We start from the raw sequence: 21515 nt of genomic DNA on the forward strand, positions 1-21515 counted from the left end.
TGGTTGCCTCCCAAATGTGCTGCGACTGCAGACTGAACCGGCCGTCTAGGTATGTGCCCTGACCAGGAGTCAAACCCACAGCCTTTTGACGTGCGGGACGACATTTCAACCAACTGCGCTGCCCAGCCAGGGCCCAACCATTATTTTTTTGAGCATTTTTTCAGCCTGCCTCATTCTCCTCTCCCTCTCAGACAGCAATGGCATGAGTGTTAGGTTTTTACTATCGTCCCACAGGCCCCTGAAGCTCATTTATTTCTTCAGTGTATTTTCTCACTTGTTCTATTTGGGTGACTTCTATTATTCTGCTTCAAGTTCATTGATTCCTCTATCTTACTGTTGAGCTCATCCATTGAGTGTTTAGTTTTGCTAATTGTATTTTTTAGTTCTAAATTTTTCATGTAGTTCTTTATATCTTCTATTTCTTTGCTGAGCTTTTCTAATTCTTTTCTAATTCTAAAATTTTCATTTGTTTTAAGCATGTTTATAATTGCTTGTTGAAGTATTTTTATGATATCAGATAATTCTAACATCTGTCATTTCAATGTCAGCATCTGTTGATTTCTTTAATTCACTTTGAGATCTTCCTGGTTCTTGGTATGACAAGTGATTTTCAGTTGAAATATGGATATTTTGGATGTTTTATTAGGAGACTGGATCTTACTAATCCAGCAGGGGAAGGAGAGAGGGTAATGCTTCATTACTGGCAGATGCCGGTAAGAGTCCAGATTCCCCACTTGGCCTGGTTACTGCTGGGTGGGGTGGTAGTTCTGGTTCACTACTGCAGTCTCTACTGACACCGCAGGGGTTGCCCAATTAGCACTGGGTACAAGTCCTAACTTTCCACTAGACTTCTTCTGATATCATCCTAGTGGAGAGGGAGAGGGGTATCTTTTTACCGCTGGAGGTATAAGTCCAGGTTCCCCAAATGGTGTCCACTGATGTTGCAGAAGAAGGACCTTGTTATCCCCTGGTGGAGATGAAAATCTCAGTTCCATACTTGGTCTTCTAATACCACCCCAGCAAGGCCATTAGGTACCTTACCACAGCCTGGCAAGGGTATAAGTGTGGGTTCCTCATGCAGCCTTGCTTGGCATGGGCGTGGGTAGGGTCAGGGTTTTTTTCTGTGGTACTTGGCTGCAATAGAGCAAGTTATTATCCAAAAATTTTCTGCCTTGCCAAGATGTCCCTTTGTTAATTTTTTGGCTAGAGAAAGCAGACCTTTCTTGGGGATTTTTTTGTCTGTGCCTATTGGCGTTTCTGAGTTACAAGTTGCTGCACCATCCATTTTGAGATATAGAAAGCAAAACAACAACAATAATAAAGCTGAGGGAATTTGCTGCCACATAAGATTCAAGATGTCTAGCCAGTCTGTCTTCTTTCTACCTTTTAGAGTCTTCTTATGTTTGTTTTACAGAGTTCTAGTGGCTCTAAAGCCTTACAACACTTGGTATAACCAGCTTTTTAATTATAGCCGTTCTAAAAGGTATGTAGTAATACATCATTGTGGTTTTGATTTACGTTACCCTAGTGAAGAATTATGTTGGGCAGCCTTTAATGTGTTTATTTACCATCCACATATTTCCTCTGATGAAGTGTCTGTTCAACTCATTTAGCCATTTAAAATTTCGAGTTGTGTTCTTATTATTAAGTTTTGAGGTATTTTTATAATTCTGGCTCTAAGCCTTTTATCAGATTTGGGATTTGTGAATATTTTTTAACAGCCTGTGTTTTTATTTTCTCAACAGGGTCTTCCAAGAGCAGAAATTCGTAATTCTGATAAAATTTTATTAATAATTTTTTCCTTTATGGATATGCTTTAGGTGTTGTAACTAACTCAAGATTATGAAGATTTCTTTTTTGTATTTGCCTAGAAATTGTAAAACCTAAAACAGTTTTACACTTAGTCCTATGATCCATTTTGAATTAATATTTATATATGCTGTGAAGTATGAAATTAAAATTCCGTTGTTTTACATATAGATATCCAGTTGTCTGAGCACCATTTGTTGAAAAACTTTGTTTCTCCTTTGAATTCTCTGTGCCTTTGTCAACAAGTCAATTAACCATATATATCAGTCTATTTCTATACTCTATACTATGTTCCATTAATCTCCTCAAATATCTTTAAGTCCATACCACCTTCTCTCAGTTACTGTAGCTTTAGAGTGAATCTTGCAGTCAGGTATTGTACGTTCTCCAATTCTGCTGCTTTTTTCCCCTAATGCTGATTTGTTGTTGTTGTTTGAAGGGGTGGAGGGAAAGCTATTCTTGGTCTTTTGTATTTTCTTTTGCATTTTGAAATATATCTTTAGAAAAAAAATCTGCTAGTATTTTGATTGAGATTGCCTGGAATCTATAGATCAAATTGGAGAGAATTGATATCTTTACAGTATTGACTCTTTGATCCATGAGCATAATCTATCTTTTCATTTATTGTGTCTTCTTTATTTTCTCTCAGCAGTGTTTTGTAATTCATACATCTTCATCAGACTTTTCCTTCTGCATTTTATATTTATGTTATTGTAAGAAATATTGTTTTTATTTCAATTTATGATTTTTTATTGCTTTTATATAGAAATATAATTAATTTTTGTGTATTAATCTTACATTTTGCAATCTTGATAAACTCATTTATTAGTTCTAATAGTTTGGGGTTTTTAAAAATAGATTACATCAGATTTTCTACATAGAAGATTATGGCATCTATGATAAAAAGTTTTCTTCTTCCTTTCCAATTTGGATACTTTTATTTTTTTATGTTCCTACTGCACTCTCTAGAATCTCCAGCACACTGGTGAATAGAATGATGAGACCAGACCTCCTTGTCTTATTCCTGATCTTAGTGGTCAAGCACTTGGTCTTTCTTCCCTGTACCCCACCCCCCCAACTCTATCAAGGAATAATTGACAAATATAATTGTATATGTTTAAAGTGTACAATGTGCAGGTTTGATATGTTGTAGAATAATTACCAAAATCAACGCTTAGTCTTTCATCATTGAATACGATGCTGGCTGTAGGATTCCCATTGATCCCTTTATCAGGTTGAAGAAGTTTCTTTCTTTTGTTTGCTGGGACTTTACCATGAAACTGGGTTGGATTTTTGTCAACTGATTATTCTTCATAGACTGAGATGGCCATATGGGTTTTCTTCTTAGTCTGTTACTATGGTGAGTTACATTGATTGTCTTTGGAACATTAAATATACATTACATTCATAATAACACATAACATCATAATATGATATATAATATCTCTATGGGAGGAAAATGTTTATCACATTTTATCAGAAATGCCCAAAATGTGTTCTTCAGAACATCAGTTCTGTGGCATGTTAATAGATGTTGTGCAAAAAGAAAAGGTGAAATTAGTTTGGCAAATAGTAGGCTAAATAACTTTCTTTACCACAGGATTTCTTGGGGCTTTAATATCCTAGAGTGATAATATATGCATACAAATGTATAAGAGAAGGAATATGTTGCATACAACTTTTTACACACTTATTTGACCATGGACTTATTTTTCCTTAGGTCATCTCACAAGACCAGAGTTCCATGAAACACACTCTGGAAAATGGAACTTTATATTAAATGGAAAATATTTGTTTGATTCTCTGGTTATATGGTGAGCTTGTTGATGGAAGCCATCATATTTGGCATTCTTCCACTTATTCATTTTTTTCCAACAAATATTTTAAATTTTATTTTCAGTTAAATATAGTTGATATATAATCTCACATTGGTTATATTAGTTTCAGGTGTACAATATAGTGATTCAACATTTTTATGCCTTAAGATGTGACCACTCCACTAATTCTAGGAATTCTCTGTCTTGTGTAAATTTATCGCTAAGTTGTTGACTATATTCCCCTTCCCCTTTTTACCCATCTCCCACCCCTTTCCTCTGGTAACCATCCCTTTGGTCTCTGTTTCTATGAGTTTGTGTTGGTTTTATTTGTTTGTTTTGTTTTTAGATTCCACATATAAGTTAAACCATACAGTATTTGTTTTTCTCTTTCTGACTTATTTCATTTAGCATGATGCCCTCAGTGTTCATCCATGTTGTTACAAATGGCAAGGTTTCTTTTTTTTATTTATTTATTTGTGATATTCCATTGTGTGTGTGTGTATGTATATATATACATACACACACACACACACACACACATATATATATATATGCCACATCTTCTTATGCATCCAACATTATTTGAATCCCTTTGTATGCTGGAGTCCATGTTTGGGGACAAAGAGATGAAAGATATTGTTTCTGCCCTCAAGGAGCTGAAATTTAAAAAGAGACCCCACTTGGGACAGTGAACACACAATACAATATACAGATGATATATTATAGAATTATATCCCTGAAACCTATATAATTTTATGTCAGCCTGATAAATTCAATTTAAAAATATTAACAAATAAAAAAATAAAAAAGAGCCCTCAATGAATGTTAGTTAAAGCAACGTGCAAATGAAAGAGCACCTAGTGGTTTAATTTTCAAACATAATTATACGTCGTACACACTTTGGGGGGGAAATAAAGTGACAATTCCTAAAAGGAACCTTATTTCAAGAGTCCTAGTTACCTTTGGGTTGCCAGATCCCATTTTCCATTCACTGTCTATCACAGAGATATTGAAACATCCATAGTCCCAGAAGAATTAATCGGCAATGCAATTTTTATACATCATCTGTATGTCTGAATAAAAGTTAAGTGAAATGATGTTTGGGATGTACCCTTTTGTTCTGTACTACACAGTCTTGCCCCTGAGGACAGCTGTCCAACTCTCTTTCAAATGAGTTACAACATCTGCTTTTTAATTTTGACCTTTTGTTAACTGTTGGGAGAGTTTGAGGAAGGTTTTCCCAACACCAGTGTTGGACTTGTGCCCTTCTTATGTGTTCCCCCAAAATCTTATTCTTACTCTGTGCTAGTATCTGTCAATATTTCAGAGTCGCCTGTTTATGTTTTTGCATTTCTCAATGAACATCAAGCACTATGAGGATGTCATGTGTTCATCTCGATGTTCCCAAAACTTAGCTTCAAATACTGTTCGATACAGAGGAGGTCCTCAGTGGACACTTCAATGAATCAGCTTCTTTGAGCTGGGCCCCATCTGCCTTCCTGGGCTCTTCTCCTGTTACTACTTGCCTTGCAGTCCTCCTTGCTGCAATGAAGCATGTACTTCTCCGCCCTGCTGCAACCTTTGTCTTAGATGTCTTTCTTTGTTTATCTTCACCCCTCACCCCTTTACCTGACTCACTAAAACTAAGCCTTCAAGACTCAGTTCAGGATTGCCCAGGAAGCCCTTGCATTGCTCTTCCCCTGTGTTCCCTCTACGACTTCTTCACATTGAACTGACATCACCTGCTTATTTGTTTCTCTCCACCTAGTCTATGCACTGCCCCTAAACAAAGACCATTTTCATGGATGTATCTCCCACACTAACGCCGAGTCTGGTACTTAGGAAGTGGCCAATAAATGTTTGTGGAGTCCAGTCGAATTAAAGATACATAGTCCTTATTGCCCCCACCAAGTTCCTGAAAAACTTCAGCAAAATATGCAACACAAAAGCTCAACATTGTTGGCACAAATATTTATTCAGTATTAAGCTGTGTTGTTGGTAGGATGGTTGGGCTGTGCTGTCACTGGTGTTACCATGGTAGTCACTAGTCACCTGTGGCTATTTCGAATTTAAATAAAAAGTAATTCAACTTAAGTAAAAATTAAAATGTAGTTTCTCAGTCACCCTAGCTGCATATCAAGTGTTTAGTAGTGACTAGTGGCTGTGGTATAGTCAGCTCAGAATGAACATTTCCATCAGTGCAGAATGTTTGGGGAAACACTGATCTAGCCCATAAGATCCAAAGAAAATGAAAACCACAATAGTTCGGTAATTGTTTAAGAAAAAATTTGAGGTTGTTTTGCAGACCTAATACCCAACACTGCTTTTCAGAAGGTGTTTTAGAAAGTCAGTTTCTGGATTCATGAACAGCCCAGGTGCTGATATTAGTTTTAAAAAATAATAAAAAGCCGAAGGATTATGTTTATCAACACTGAACCAGAATGACTATGGGACACCTTTAAATTTTCCCTGGGGCCTGGGGACTTGGTTACTTAAGCATACATGGCAACTAACTGTCATTAATGGTACCGGACCACATCTTTGTTTCTGATGTCTAAAACTTGAAACCCCATAAATTCACTTAAGAATTGCTCTACAAATCTTGTGGGTTCCTTGAAGTGCCTGACACATAGAAGACACTTAAATACATGTTGGTTGAATGAAGAACTTTTGGGGGAAATAATCCTGACTCCTACATGCAATGTCCCTTTGAATGAAACACAAGAATGTTTGACATGTGATGATGCTTTGGAAATTCTTTCCTGTTCAACTAGTTTGTGGGGCCAGAACACTATTGAATTTGGCAACATTAAAGCTGAAATCAGAGTCAAACTCCTGGTATACCTGGAAGCAGTGAGGGGAAGTCTTGGCCACATGTACCTGTCATGATAACTATCACAAACAAATATCTTTACAAATACCTTTATTTTCAAAAAATCAGGTTAAGAGGTAGGAATGTAAGAAATTATGACATATACTCACTCTGCTCTCAGAAAATATAAAGTTTAATTGAGACAGAACATAGGGAAATAAAAAGGTATAATGGTTTAAAGTTCTCTTACAGTGAATGTACCATTGTATTTCTGGACAGCCTCAATGTCTGTCTTTGACCGCTCTGTCTCTCTTGGTCTCATGTCCACTGGTTTGTTTGTTTTTTTAAAAAAATATATATATTTTTTATTGATTTCAGAGAGAGGAAAGGAGAGGGAGAAATAGAAACATCAATGATGAGAGAGTCATTGATCGGCTGCCTCCTGCACACCCCCGACTGGGGATCGAGCCCACAACCCGGGCATGTGCCCTGACCAGGAATCGAACCCTGATCGCCTGGATCCTAAGTCAACGCTCAACCGCTGAGCCACGCCCGGCCGGGCTCCACTGCTTTTCAAGTTGTATCAAATCTTTCTATGTTGACATCTGCACTCAACCTCTCCTTTCCATGCTGAATGCTTCCAACATCATTCAAGTCCTCAAATTTAAGTCCTTTGAGATAGACTCCTATCTGATTGCCAGGCTTCTACTTCCTCTGCTTCTATATTTCCCTCCCACTATCATTTGTTTGATCTTGCCAAAGTATAACCTGCTCAAAAGTTTTCAACAGCTATAGACTCCTATCTGATTGCCAGGCTTCTACTTCCTCTGCTTCTATATTTCCCTCCCACTATCATTTGTTTGATCTTGCCAAAGTATAACCTGCTCAAAAGTTTTCAACAGCTCCCTATTTCGTATTGCATCATAGTGTATATCCCACCTTGGCTGGTGTGGCTCAGTTGGTTGGGCGTTGTCCTGTGCCCTGGGAGGCTGCCAATTCAGTTCTCAGTCAAGGGCACATGCCTGGGTTTCGGGTTCGGTGCCCAGTAGGGGGGCATGCAGGAGGCAGCTGATCGATGTGTTTTTTTCTCTCTCTCTCCATTTCCATCTCTCTAAAAATCAATAAACTATTCTTTAAAAAAAAAAAAAGTGCACATTCCTTGTTGAGGCCTACACGGTGGAATTATAATGTATTTTCCCCAGGCTGTTTTCTCATTGCCCTCCTCGTGCCTGAGACGTCAGCTGACCTGGAATATTCGCTGTCCCCTGGGCATGTACTGCGCCTTCTTGCTTGTTTTCCCCTCCTTGCAGAAATGCTTTTCTCTTGCTCTCTCCCACCTCACCCTTTTCCTTTTCAAGCAAACTAAAAAATCTGCCTTCCATGATTTCTTCCATCCGGATGTATCTTCTCTAACTCACAGCATTTCACTTATAATCTTTTCCTTTTGCCTTGTGCTCATCTGCCCCTCTTCTCCCCCGAAAAGCTAATTATTTTTCTCTTTTAGTTGTTTTTTTCTTCAATTGCAGTTAACATTCAATACTATTTTGAACTGGTTTCATGTATACAGCAGAGTGGTTAGACAATCATATACTTGACAAAGTGTTCCGCTGGGTATTTCCAGTGCCCACCTGGCACCATACGTGGTGATTACAATATTATTGACTGTATTTCCTACACTGTGCTTTATATCCAGGTGACTATTTTGTAACGACCAATCTGTACTTCTCAACCCCTTCACCTTTTTCACCCAGGCCCCAACCATCATCTTTTTCTCTTTTAGTAAAGACTCTTACTGGTCTGTAGCATACATACAGAAAAGCACACAAAATCATAAGTGAATAGCCTGATAATTCTTTTACAAATGAAACACACCTATTTTACAATCATGCAGATTAACCACATAGCAACCCAGAAACTTCTTTTAATTCTCCTGTTTGTCGTTACTTCCAAAGGTAACAATTATTCTGACTCCTATCACCATAGATTGGCTTTACCTGGTTTTATCTTATATAATGGAATCATATGGAGTCTTTTGTCTCTGGCTTCTTTCACTCAATATTACACCTGTGAAATTCATCCATGTTTCTATGTGTAGCACTAGTTTGTTAATTTTCATTGCTGTATAGCATTTTATTATATGACTATATCATAATTTATCCAGGCTTCTGTTAATGGGTGGTTTCTAGGTTGGGGATATTAAGAATAATGCTGCTATGAACATTCTCGTTTATGTGTTTTAGTGCATATATTCCTTTCTTTTCTTTTTTTTTTTTACCTGGAGTAATAGGGTATGTGTTTGTTCTGGTGTAGTAGATATTGCCACAGAGCTTTCCAAAGTCATTGTACTAACTTATAGTCTGACCAGCAGTGGAAGAGAGCTCCAGTAGCTGTACATCCTCAGCAATTCTTGGAAAATCATCAGTTAAAATTTTTTTTTACCCATTCAGTTGGATATAAAGTGGTACAACATTGTGATTTTAATTTAAATTTCCTTGATGAGTTATGATGTGAGGCCCATTTTTATTGATATCTTCTTTTGTGAAGTACCTAGTCAAGTCTTTATTTCCCTCAGTGATTTGTAGGAATTCTTTTTATATAAATCTTGGCAGATATATATGCTACAAAAACTTACCCTCAGTCTGTGGCTTGCCTTTTTACACACTTGTGTTATTTTTTTAAAAACAGACATTTAAAATTTTAATGAAGTTCGATTGTGTACATCTTTTATATCACTGATTAGACTGGAAATTTTTACAGTCTGTGTTTTATTCTTAATTATATCTCTTGAAGTTCTGACTATGGTCTTGTATATGGTAAGAATTTGACATTTATTAAAATGAACTACTAAAAGTGCGATATTTATGGTAAATTATTAAAAGGGAACGATCAGTGTGTAGTAACACGGCCAAATGAAGTACGAGTCAGAAGTTAGGAATAAGCTGAGCCATGAGGGAGGAAACACATTTCAGGCAAGAAAAATAGCTCTATGATAATTACAATAGTGCACAAAGGGGAGAAATTTATTGGCTTTTATTTTTTCTAATGTACAATTTATGTGCCAATTGCTTCATAAATGATTTCACTTAATCCTAATAGCAATCCTGGAAGTAGGGACTATTTTCCTCATTTTTGAAGATGCAGAAACTATTTAGAGAGGCAAAATAACTGGCCTTCTCAATGTTCTTGGGAAAAGTGCAGAATTACTGACTGCTTGAGACTAGTAATCTCTTAAATGCAAGCACAATTCCACTCCCACCAATTAAATTGTAATTTTTTTTTTAATGTGAATTCTTTTCTTTTTTTTTAATATATCTTTATTGATTTCAGAGAGAGGAAGAGAGAGGGAGAGAGAGAGAGAGAAACATCGATGATGAGAGAGTCATTGATCGGGTGCCTCCTGCACACCCCTGACTAGGGATCGGGCCGCAACCCGAGCATGTGTCCGGACCGGGAATTGAACCACAATCTCCTGGATCCTAGGTCGACGTTCAACCGTTGAGCCACTCCTGGCTGGGCTAAATTGTAATTCTTAATAAGTCATTGTGTTTATTCCCAAATCTGGTTATACCTGTTGTACTTATTATAACTAGTTAATTTAATTAAAGAGATGAAAATCCATGCAAAGTTATAAAAACCAAGTTAAATGCTTTTGAAAAGTCTCAGGAGAGGCAAACCATTGAAAAGTAATTGTGTGAATTAAATGACTAGAAAAGGTTGGGGAAACAATCTTAAAAATATATAAGAATTCTGGCCTGGCCGGGCGTGGCTCAGCGGTTGAGCATCGACCTAGGATCCAGGAGATCAATGTTCGATACCCAGTCAGGGCACATGCCTGGGTTGCAGCTTTGATCCCCTGTCAGGGGCATGCAGGAGGCAGCCGATCAATGACTCTCTCATCATTGATGTTTGTTTCTCTCTCTCTCTCTCTGAAATCAACAAAAATATATTTAAAATTAAAAAATACCACTATTAAAAAAAAAAATAGACTTCTGCATGTAAGATGCTTCCCAAGTATATTGAAGTTTCTGCTGCTCTTTAAAAAAACTGAATGTGCCCTTGCCAGTGTGGTTAAGTGGTTAGAGCACTGGCCCACACACCAAAGGTTCACAGGATTGATTCCCAGTCAAGGGTACATGCCTGGGTTGCAGATTTGATCCCTGCCTTAGTTGGGACCTGTGCAGTTGGCAACTGATCGATGTCTCTCACATCAATGTTTCCCTCTTTCTCTTTCTCTCTCTTTCTCTGCTCCCTGTCCCTCATTCCCTTCCACTCTCCCTAAAAATCAATGGAAAAAATATCCTCAGTAGAAGATTAACAACAACAAAAAATACAACAAAAACAAAAAACTAAACATGGAAGTTATAGACCATTAATTATGGGTATTGTTTATGAAAAGCAAACAAACTAAACTAAACATTATTATTTTTTTTTTAAATCCTCACCAGAGGATATTTTCTCCATTGCTTTTCAGAGAGAGTGGAAGGAAAAGAGAGAGAGAGGGAGAGAGAGAGAAAAACATCGATGTGAGAGAGACACATCAATTGGTTGCCTCCGCATGTGCCCTGACTGGGGCTGAGGGTTGAGCCTGAAACTGAGGTACATGCCCTTGGCCAGAATCAAACCTGGGACCCTTCAAGTCTGTGGGCCGACTCTCTAACCACTGAGCCAAACCAGCCAGGGCAACAAAGCTAAACAAAAAACAACAACCCCCCACCCCCAGAAGTCCATTCAGCAGACCTACCTATACTAAAAGATATTGGCCAAACATCAAAAGATTGGCAGATGAATATAAATTTATGTGTTTTAAGTTAACACAAAATGCTTTAAGACATATATGCTTCATTTTTGGTGATTCTCCACTTTAAGCAATTCTCTTTGATTGGCTAATTCATAACCAGTCCCAACTCAACTGTAGTTGAAAGCTGCTGTTCATTTACATGAACAGCAATACAAATTAGATTTCCTTGCTCAGCAAATTGACTGGCATATAATAAGAGTTGAAAACTTTAGCTAGTATTATTACCTATATTTGATGTACACTATGACTAGTAACTGCTGGGACTTGATTTTAACAAATAAGTGTCAAAGGGCAATTATTAACCATCCCAACTTAATTCAAACTGGATACAGAACTCAGATTCCTGCCAAAATATGATGTTACTATTGGCTTTTCCCTCATCCAGTATTAAAGTTTAGAAAAGCTTTGATTGAACGGAAGATGGGGTTTTTTGGGGTTGTTTTTAAAGAAATCTCATAAAATCTAGTGTGGACTGGTTTATATCAGATCCTGGCAGATAATAGGGAGGGGAAAAACCTCCTGAAATATGTGACTTTAGTCAGAAGCTACAGTCCAGGCATGTTTTTGTAAGAATGCTGTTATAAGGACAATGTGTCTCGTTACTGCCTCTCCCTACAGTTTATTTTTAATTATTGATGTCATTTTTTCCTTTCCTCTCTGCCCAGACAAATATAACATTTAAACATGAAAGAAGCTAGGGAGCCAATAACTGAATAAAAGAAAGAATAAATGATTTAGAGAAATAGATTGTTAAATTTGGTTACCCGCTGAGCTACAACTTATTCCCTCACTTTTCTCATGGGCAGGAATTTTCAAAACATTGCCATATCAGAAGACTATTCACCCCATCCAAGCCAGCTCCAGGGGCCACAGCAGAGAGAGCAGCGAAAGGAAATGTGTATGTTGGTGGGTGTGTCCTCGGGTCATTTCTGTCTCTCATCTGTCCCACCTGCTCTCTGTATGTTTCCTTATAGAATCAGAGGTAGAGTTCGTCTAAATAAAATATATGGCAACATTATCATATAATGTAATGGGATAGTCTAGCATTTGCATGTGTGTCTGACATTGAGGAAAATGATAAGAACTCTGTATACCCATGAAATTGATGGATCCTTGAGCTCCTGTGTTACTTGTTAAAGCAGAGATCCATCTTGGCAAGTGATTTTTACCAGAAGATTCGATCTCTAGATCAAACACTTAGATTAAATTTTGCAGGCACTTGCACACAAACTTCGAAACAGATACACAGCAATATCATGGGCAAGGCTCTGCTCTTACTCTTCCCTACCACACTCAGGCACACACACACATTAACACATGATCTTCAATGGCAGTACTCAGAGAACACAGAAGTAAAGTTAGTTGAACCCATCAGCCAACTAGGCCAGCTTCCTGGGCTCTTGACCTTTCTTCTCTGAGTCCTTACTAGCTCACAACCTAACACTTGAAGATGCAGCATATCCCCAACTTTGAGTGCATGTGGTTGAAGGTCTGTTACCCAACCAGACTGTAAAATTTTTGAAAGTCGGACATCTTACCTTTGGCTTGTATTCTCCTTTGTGCCTAGCACAAAACTCAACAGGAGACTGATAGGTACTAAGATGAGGACATAGCAGTTAAACAGAGATGGCTGTCTTAGGCTGGGTCCAAACAACAGCGGAGGCCTTCTTAGCTCAGGTTACCAGCTATATCACCTTCCCAGGGGGTTGATGGGCCCATTGTAAAAGTCTCTCTGCTCCCCAGAAGTTGTATGTATGTTTGTAAGTCAAATTACTCTCATGTAAAAGTAATTCTATATATTTCTACCACTGCCAGAGTAGGGCCAACTACCTCTATCCTGTAACAGAATCCGATTCATTTCAACAAATCTTATTATTACTTGGGCCAGCTGCCAGTGGTGCCAACTGAAAGGCCCAGATCTGACCATAAGAGGTTAAGTCAGCTCACATATGGTCCAGCAGGCCTCTTAACTGAAAGGTCCATCAACGGGGTGAGGGTGAGAAAGCCGGCACTAGAGAGCTTACCAAAATGTCTAAGGTCTCAGTATCAAAAACTTAATGCTTGATCATATAAATCTCATTATAAGCAGAATTAGAGGATTGATGTTGATTTTCAAGCTGGAGAACCTCAGGCTAACCTGTTCAGCCTCATCCTAATTCCTGAAAATAATAACTAATAGTTATTGGGATTTACCTACATGGGCTAGTCCTTGACATACATATCTCATCAAAACTTTCTAAGGTTTATGTGTTAGATACTACTTTTAGTTAATCTCATCTACCAAAGGAAAAATAGATGCAAAGATCAATTAATAACATTCCCAGGGTCACATGGCTGGTTAGTGATGGAGCTGGACTCAAACCCAAGGAGTCTGATTCTATGGCTGGTCTGCCTAACAAATTGTTGCCTTCTTGATCGGCTACCTCCAGTGACTATAAGGGATTCTCACTTTTGTCTCTCTCATCACCCTCCCTGTCAGTATTCTCTGTAAGCAGCAACTTCAGATGGCTTTGGGCCTTCTATACTTAGCTGAAGTTCCTAGCCTCTCAGAATTCCTTGCCATGTCCTGAGGATGGAATAGAGGAACTATTCAAGGTTCTAGGCTCGTTTACAGGTTCTTGCACATGGACTTAGCATTATTAAGGATATAAAAGGGGCCTCTGAAAATGGGCTCCTCCCCTCAAGTTATACACAACCTTGGAGAACACACCTATATCATTTATGTTGGAGTAAGTACACTCTATGATATTTGCACAGCATGAAATTGCCTAATGTTGCATTTCTCGGAACTACCCCCTGTCATTAAGTGGCACGTGACTCTATTCCAAATGGGGGGCAAATTGAGCAAGAGCATGAAGCCTGCACTAATGATAACAGATTTAGGAAACAGTAAGGAAACCAGCCTTACTAGAATATAAAGTTCAGGTGGGGAGTGGTAGGGCATACATTTTGATAATAAGTGTTGCTAGATGATGATTCAGGGACATCAGAAATATGGAGGACAAGAAATATGTCCATTTAACAAATATTCTAAACAAATCTGTAATCTTTAACCTTTGTTTGTAGTCGGTGTGACTAAGATCTCTGCAATTTCAATTGGCAATATTGCCCCTGTTTGAAAACCTTGTCACATTTTACCAGTAACTTTCCCTCGTTTTTAACACCTTTTATTGGCTCCATATGGTGAATTTATGTGTTTGCCTTACGATGTTCTGTGTTGAATAATTTAGTGCAGCGACAGTGGACCGAAGCAGAGATTCAATACACATTTCAAAGCCCCTAAAAATTCAACTAAAAATGTCCTACTAGTAGATTTACACAGTGACCAAGAGATGGTCATTGCCATTGCCAATTAAAAACAACCAAACACAAAGGACTAAGCTTGTATAACCAAAACCAATTCTCCTTACTCCACATCATTCATTCACTCACTCACTCAACATCTGAGTACCAACTATAAGCCAAGAACCATGGTAGGTAATGGGAATATAGAAATGAAAGAAACATCCCTCCCCAGGTTAGCGGGCAAGACAAACAAGTTAAAGAGATAACAACAATAACAACAATATAAGTACTACAATGCAGATAACAGAGGAAGAAAATAGGAAAGGTTCTTTCCCTGGAAGCAGACAGGAATCCAGGGAAGATGTCTGAGAGACATTGGCATCTGAACTAAGTTTTGAAATTCCAGCAGTAGCTGTTTAACCAGCTTCAAAGTGGCAGAGTGTGTTTCTCTTGGAGAAAGCAGCAGTGCAAAGGCTCACACGAGAAAGGAGTAAGGGGGCTCCCAAGTCATTCAGCATCTCGGGACATCCAGTGGGAATACTGAGAGAACTGAGGCAGGAGAGATTAGCAGGGCCAGTTACAAAAAGCTGTATGTGTTCTGCAGTGCAGGCAACTTGCAGCTATTGATGAAAGTGAAGCCAGGGAGGGACACTATGGAATACAGACTAGAAAGATCTTTCTTGTGGCAGGTACAAGATTTGGGGCAAGGAAGTTAGTTAAGAGACTTCTGCTATCATTCAAGTGAGACATGAGAAGGCCTTGAACAAATGGGGGTATGGAGGAACAAGCCAACACCACACGCGTTCGGGAAGTAGAGTGCGTTAGGGTGCTGACTGACTATGTAAGGACTAATGGGAAAAGGAGCCAAGTGATGTTTTTCATCTTCCAAAATCTCACTGGGATACAATGCCAATTTATTCCTTAGGCAGATCACTGCAGAAATGTGAACTGTGAGTAAAAAGTTGAGTTATGGAGCTTTTTTTATCCAAGGGAGAATGAATTTCCCTGGGTTTGGGCTTTGGGTTTGTAGCCTCCAGAAGAAAATTTGGACAGCCTTAAAAAAAATAGTGTAAATTTATCTGTTAAAGTTATTCCTTTTATAATATAAAAAATAAATTGCCAGCGATCTTATACAGCTCTATCATCTTTCTGGTTGTGAGACCTTTAAAATGCTATGTGGCCCAGTCCGCCGATCCCCTGACTCTCTAATACGGCCCTTACCTGATCAACAGGAGGCGGAGCAGCGGCTCAGCCCCTCACCAGCCTTGGCAGCTTCAGAGGGCGAGGAAATACGGGTACGCGGCGTTTTCTAGCATGTGTTCCATATGATGAAATCACATTTGTCCTCAAAACGGGGACTCTTGTTGGCATTTTTATGGTTTGATTTTTTTTTTTTAACTAAAAATTTATCCATATGTGCTCAGATTCCAAATGACAAAAGCCATTCATCCAACTACTTCAAATGAAATAGAGTCATTGTTTGAAGAAAAGATTACAGGATTACAGCTGGTAAGTCTTTTCCACCAGGAACTCTGTGGCAGCTTAGTGGGGGTTGAGCGGTTCTGCCACACGGCTGGGTCACACCACCGGCACCTCAAACCAAAGGCGAAGCTGACACAGACTGAGAGCCAGAAATCACCAAAGAAAAAGAGAAATCTGTCATCTTAAAGGAAAAAGAAAACTCCTCAAACTCCAACCCTTAGGTTAAAAGAGACAGTGGGAGGCGCACAGCTGTGAGGAAAGCTGCTTCGCGTCACACGTCTCCTCTCACAGCTGCCAGCTGAGTCCTGCAGATTCAGCTTCCGTCTCGCCTTTCTTTGCTCACCCCTGGCCAAGATGCTGCAGTGCACGCCTGGGAGAGTGATCTCAGTCCCAATGCCAAATGGATGACTAAAATAAACATAAAAAAACCAGCTCATTGTCTTTGGACTGAAACACCCATTTGAGGCTTCTGACTTCCTTTTGGAACCACTTTCTCGAGATGCCCAGATGTGGCCTTCTTTCTTGTATGAGTCTCTTTCTGGTATGCATTTGTTTTTTAAAAAGTGATATGTGCCATATGTTCAAGAGTCAAATAACAGTACTTTTCCTGGCTGCAGCTATAGGCCGAGTAGAAGTACAGCACAGGAAAAGAAGATAAAAAACAACAACACTTAGCTGCATCTTTTGAGGAATTGAAGCTGCTTTAAAATGTGTGCTCATAATTTCTTGCCTCATCTTTGGGTGGAGTAACTTGAAAGTTTTAGTATCTTTGCCAGTATTTTTCACATGTGGAAAGGAAACAGACTAAGTTAGGTAAGACTGGCTTAAAATTTAAAAATATATTAGGGCTCACAGATGTGTTTTAAAAACCATTATTGACCCTTTGATTCTTCCATGGAGTTCTTACTCTCATGTCATTGTCTTTGCATCATCCCACTATATCAGGCTAAGAATTATGGCATATAAGCCTTCCCCAGCTGTTGGGAGAATATAAAAGCCATTTAAGGTACAGCTGTATCGGTTAGAACTCTTTTGATCACAAGTGACCAGAAAATTTTCTCAAATTGGCTTAAGCAAAAAGGAGAATTTATTGGCTCATATAACTGATAAGCTGAGGAGTATACTAGCTTCAGGCATGACTGGATCGAGATGCTTAAATAATGATGTGTGGAATCTTTCTCCCTCTCCAAGTCATAGACCTGCTTTCCCTTATGTTGGCTTCATTTCAGATGTGGTGGCAAAATGACTATCAGCAGCCCCAGGCTTAACAACACCAGTAGAAAGAGATTCTATTTCTGTATAATCTTTTTAGTAATTTCAGACAAGGCTCTCATTGGCCTGACTTTGGTTGAGCCAACCATAGTGGTCAAGGGCTTGTAATATGGTTAACTTGCTCTCACTGGAGCCAAAGGAGGGTCCAAACCCACTCAAATCCCAAAGATACTTTGAGAAAATGCATGATTCTTCAAAGGAAAATTGGGTTACTAATAGTAAAATGTGAGTGGGTGCTATAGCAGGCAGTGTTGGCTGCCTGTCCAAAATCCACTTTCCTCTTTTTCCCTGCTAACTGAACCCTATTATGTTTAGGTATTCACTCCCCTCCATGTGGCTCTGGGCTTCAGGTAAGGGGTGGGAGTAAGGGTGGCCAGGTACAAAGAGTCAGAGTCTAAGCGAATAAGGAAGGCATCCTGTTCACATAACAACACTGGCAGCGTGTCAGGGCCCAAGGGTAGTGAGGCAAGCATTCACGCAAGGAAAGAAGTGGCAATGGCTTACGGGAAATTGGTTACATACAGGGGAACTGATCAAGAAGTAATATATTATGCATCATTGGAGTCAGGTTTCTCACTGTTGGAGTAGGACGTTATAAATACAGAAAAGGAGAAAAGTAGTGAACCCTACGGTGTTGGATTAGAACTGAAAGTATTGTGAATTCATGCATTTAAACATATATATATGCACAAATAAATATGTGTACGCATGTATAAGAGTAATACTTCATGACAGAGAACCTAATCCTCAAATGTTATCTTCTAAATACTATTCTATACTAAAAGGAACCAAGGTTTCTTATCAATGGCTGATTCCAACTCTGGGAAGAGAAAGTACAAGGTAAGCCAGGGATATTCTGTAGTGCCAAAATGTAAGAAAGTGCTCCAGAAACGATGAGGGCACCTTGAAGGGACACAGAAACCAATGCTAAGCAATTCCAAATGACCATTCTGGGACAATCTGAGCAACAAAATAAACATCTTAGCAATGAATTATAACCCATTGAATAAAATAAAATCTTGAGTGCATAATAATATAAACAAACGAGGAAGAAAAGAAACTTTTCCCTTACAGTAGAATTCCAACTAGTAAATATAGAAGGAATGGTGAAAATAGAAAATCACTATTTGGCAAACACTTCAGCAATAATCATTTCAGGCAAGAATCATCAATGGCTGCTCAAATTAGAAGAAAGAGTATAAGACACATTTTTGCCTGCATAGTCTCAAGGTATCTCTCCATGAGTTATTTATTTAGAAAGTTTACAGTGGAAAAACCTGGAAGACATCACCTGAATCAAGTGATTGAAGTTAAAATCAATCGCAATGGGGAAAATTGACATCACGTACTCTGATATGATGCAGCAAGGACACCACATCACAAAATAAACTTTAAAACGAAGACTATACTAAAAGACAAAGATGGACATTACATAATGATAAAGAGGTCAAGCCAACAAGAAGACATAACATTTGTAAATATATAGGTATTAGGTATCCAACATAGGAGAACCTAAATATATAAAGCAAATAGTAACGGATCTAAAGGGAGAAATCAACAGTAATACAATAATAGTAGGGGAGTTTAATTCACCATTTACATTAGTGGACATGTCATCCAGATAGAAAATCAATAGGGTCTTAAACAACACACAAGACCAGATAGAATTTATAGATGCATGCAGAACATTCCATCCAAAAGCAGCACAATACACATTCTTCTCAAGTGCACATGGGACATTCTCCAGGATAGTTCATACAGTAAGCCACAAAACAAATGAAATGGACATGAAATGACATAAAAGTAAAAAGACAAAAGAAAATGGAAATACATTTATTTCAAAATCTAGGATACAGCGAAAGCAGTTATAAGTGGAAAGTTCATAGTGATATAGGCCTACCTCAAGAAACAAGAAAAATCTCAACTAAAAAAATTAACATTACACCTAAAGGAATTAGAAAAAGAAGAACAAACAAAGCCCAAAGTGAGGAGAAGAAAGAAAATAATAAATAAGAGACTAAGAAAACAATAGAAAAGATCAATGAAACAAAGGGCTGATTATTTGAAAAAATAAACAAAATTGACAAAAATTTAGCTAGACTTACCAAGAAGAAAAGAGAGAGCTCACATAAGTAAATTAAAAAATGAAGACCAGAAATATCGGGGGGTGGGGGGGACACTTTGTAAAGTATATGATTATCTAACCACTATGCTGTACACCTAAAACTAATACAAAACAATATTGAATGTAAACTGTAATTGAAAAATGAATTTTAAATTAAAAATAAGTAAATTAAATAATGGAGAATTGTGATACCACAGAAATACAAAAGATCATAAGAGACTGCTATGAATGATTATAGGTCAACAAATTGGACAACCTGGAATAAATGGATAAATTCCTAGAAATATGCAATCTTCCAAGACTGAACAATGAAGAAAAAGAAAAATCTTTATAAACCAACCACTAGTAAGGAGATTGAATCAGTAATAAAAAATTTCCCAGCAATCAAAAGTTCAAGAACAGGCAGCTTCACTGGTAAATTCTACCAAACATTCCAAGATTTAATACCTATCTTTCTCAAACTCTTTCAAAAAACTGAAAAGAGGAAACACTTCCGAACTCATTTATGAAGCCAGCATTATCCTGATACCAAAACCAGGCAAGGATACCACATAAAAAGAAAGTTGCAAGTCAATATTCCTGATGAACACAGACGCAAAAATCTTCAACAAACAATTCTAAAATTTGTGTGGAACCACAAAACAATCTTGAGGAAAAAAGAACAAAGCTGAAGGCATCCTGCTTCCTGACTTCAAACTATACTAGAAAGATGTAGTAAGTAGTGAAACAGTATGATAGATCAACGGAAAAGAACAGAGAGCCCAGAAATAAACCCACACATATATGGACAATCAATTTACAACAAAGAAGCCAAAAACATACAATGGGGAAAAGATGGTCTCTTCAATAAGTGACACTGGGACAACTGGACAGACACATGCAAAATAATGAAATTAGACCACTTTCTTCAAATAAGTAAATTTAAAAATGAAGACCAGAAAGATATACAAAAATATACACCATACACAAAAATTAACTTAAAGTGGATTAAAGACTCACATGTAAGACCTGAAACTATAACACTCCTAGAAGAAAACATTGGCAGTAAACTCCTTTACACTGATGTTAGCAGTGCTTTTTTTTTTTTTTTTTTAATCTGACTACAAAGGCAAGACGAATAAAAGCAAACAAAAGTGAGACTATATCAAACTGAAAAGCCCTGGACAGCAAAGGTAACCTTCAACAAAATGAAAAGGGAACCAAAGTGAATAGGAGACAGTATTTGTAAATCATGTGTTCAATAAAGAGCTAATATCCAAAATATATTAAAAACTCGCACAACTCAACAACAACAAGAAAAACAAACAACCCAATTTAAAATGGCCAGGAGATTTGAATAGACATTTTTCCAAAGTAGACATACAGATGGTCAATAGCCACATGAAAAGATGTTCAACATCACTAATCATTAGGGAAATGCAAGTCTAAACCACAATGGTATATCACCTTACACCTGCTAGCATGGCTATTATCAAAAAGACAAGAAATAACAAGTGTTAGAGAGGATATGGAGAGAAGGGAACCCTCGTACACTGTTGGTGAGAATGTAAATTGGTGTAGCCAATATAGAAAACAGTATGGAGATTCCTCAAAATATTAAGAACAGAGTTACCATATGATCCAACTATTCCACTTCTGGGTATTTATCTGAAGAATACAAAAATGCTCATTTCAAAAGATATATGCACCCTCATGTTCATTGTTGCATATTTACAATAGCTATGATATGGAAGCAACCTAAGTGTCCATCTACGGATAAATGGATAAAGATGTGATATGTGTATACAATGGAATGTTACTCAGCCATAAGAAAGAATGAAATCTTGCCATTTGTAACAACATGAATGGACCTTGAGGGTATTATGATAAGTGAAATAAGTCAGGCAGAGAAAAGCAAATACCATATGATTTCACTTATATGTGGAATCTTAAATATCAAAGCAAGCAAACAAAACAAACCAAACAAACTCTTAGATACAAAGAACAGATTGGTGGTTACCAGAGGGGAAGAAGTTTGTGGGGAGGGCAAAAGGGGTGAAAGGGATCAGCTGTATGGAGATGGATGGTAGCTAGAATTACGATGTTCACATTGTAGTAGATACAAATATTGAATTA

This window comes from Miniopterus natalensis, chromosome 8, assembly GCF_054644295.1.
Source record: "Miniopterus natalensis isolate mMinNat1 chromosome 8, mMinNat1.hap1, whole genome shotgun sequence".
Classification (NCBI taxonomy): Eukaryota; Metazoa; Chordata; class Mammalia; order Chiroptera; family Miniopteridae; genus Miniopterus; species Miniopterus natalensis.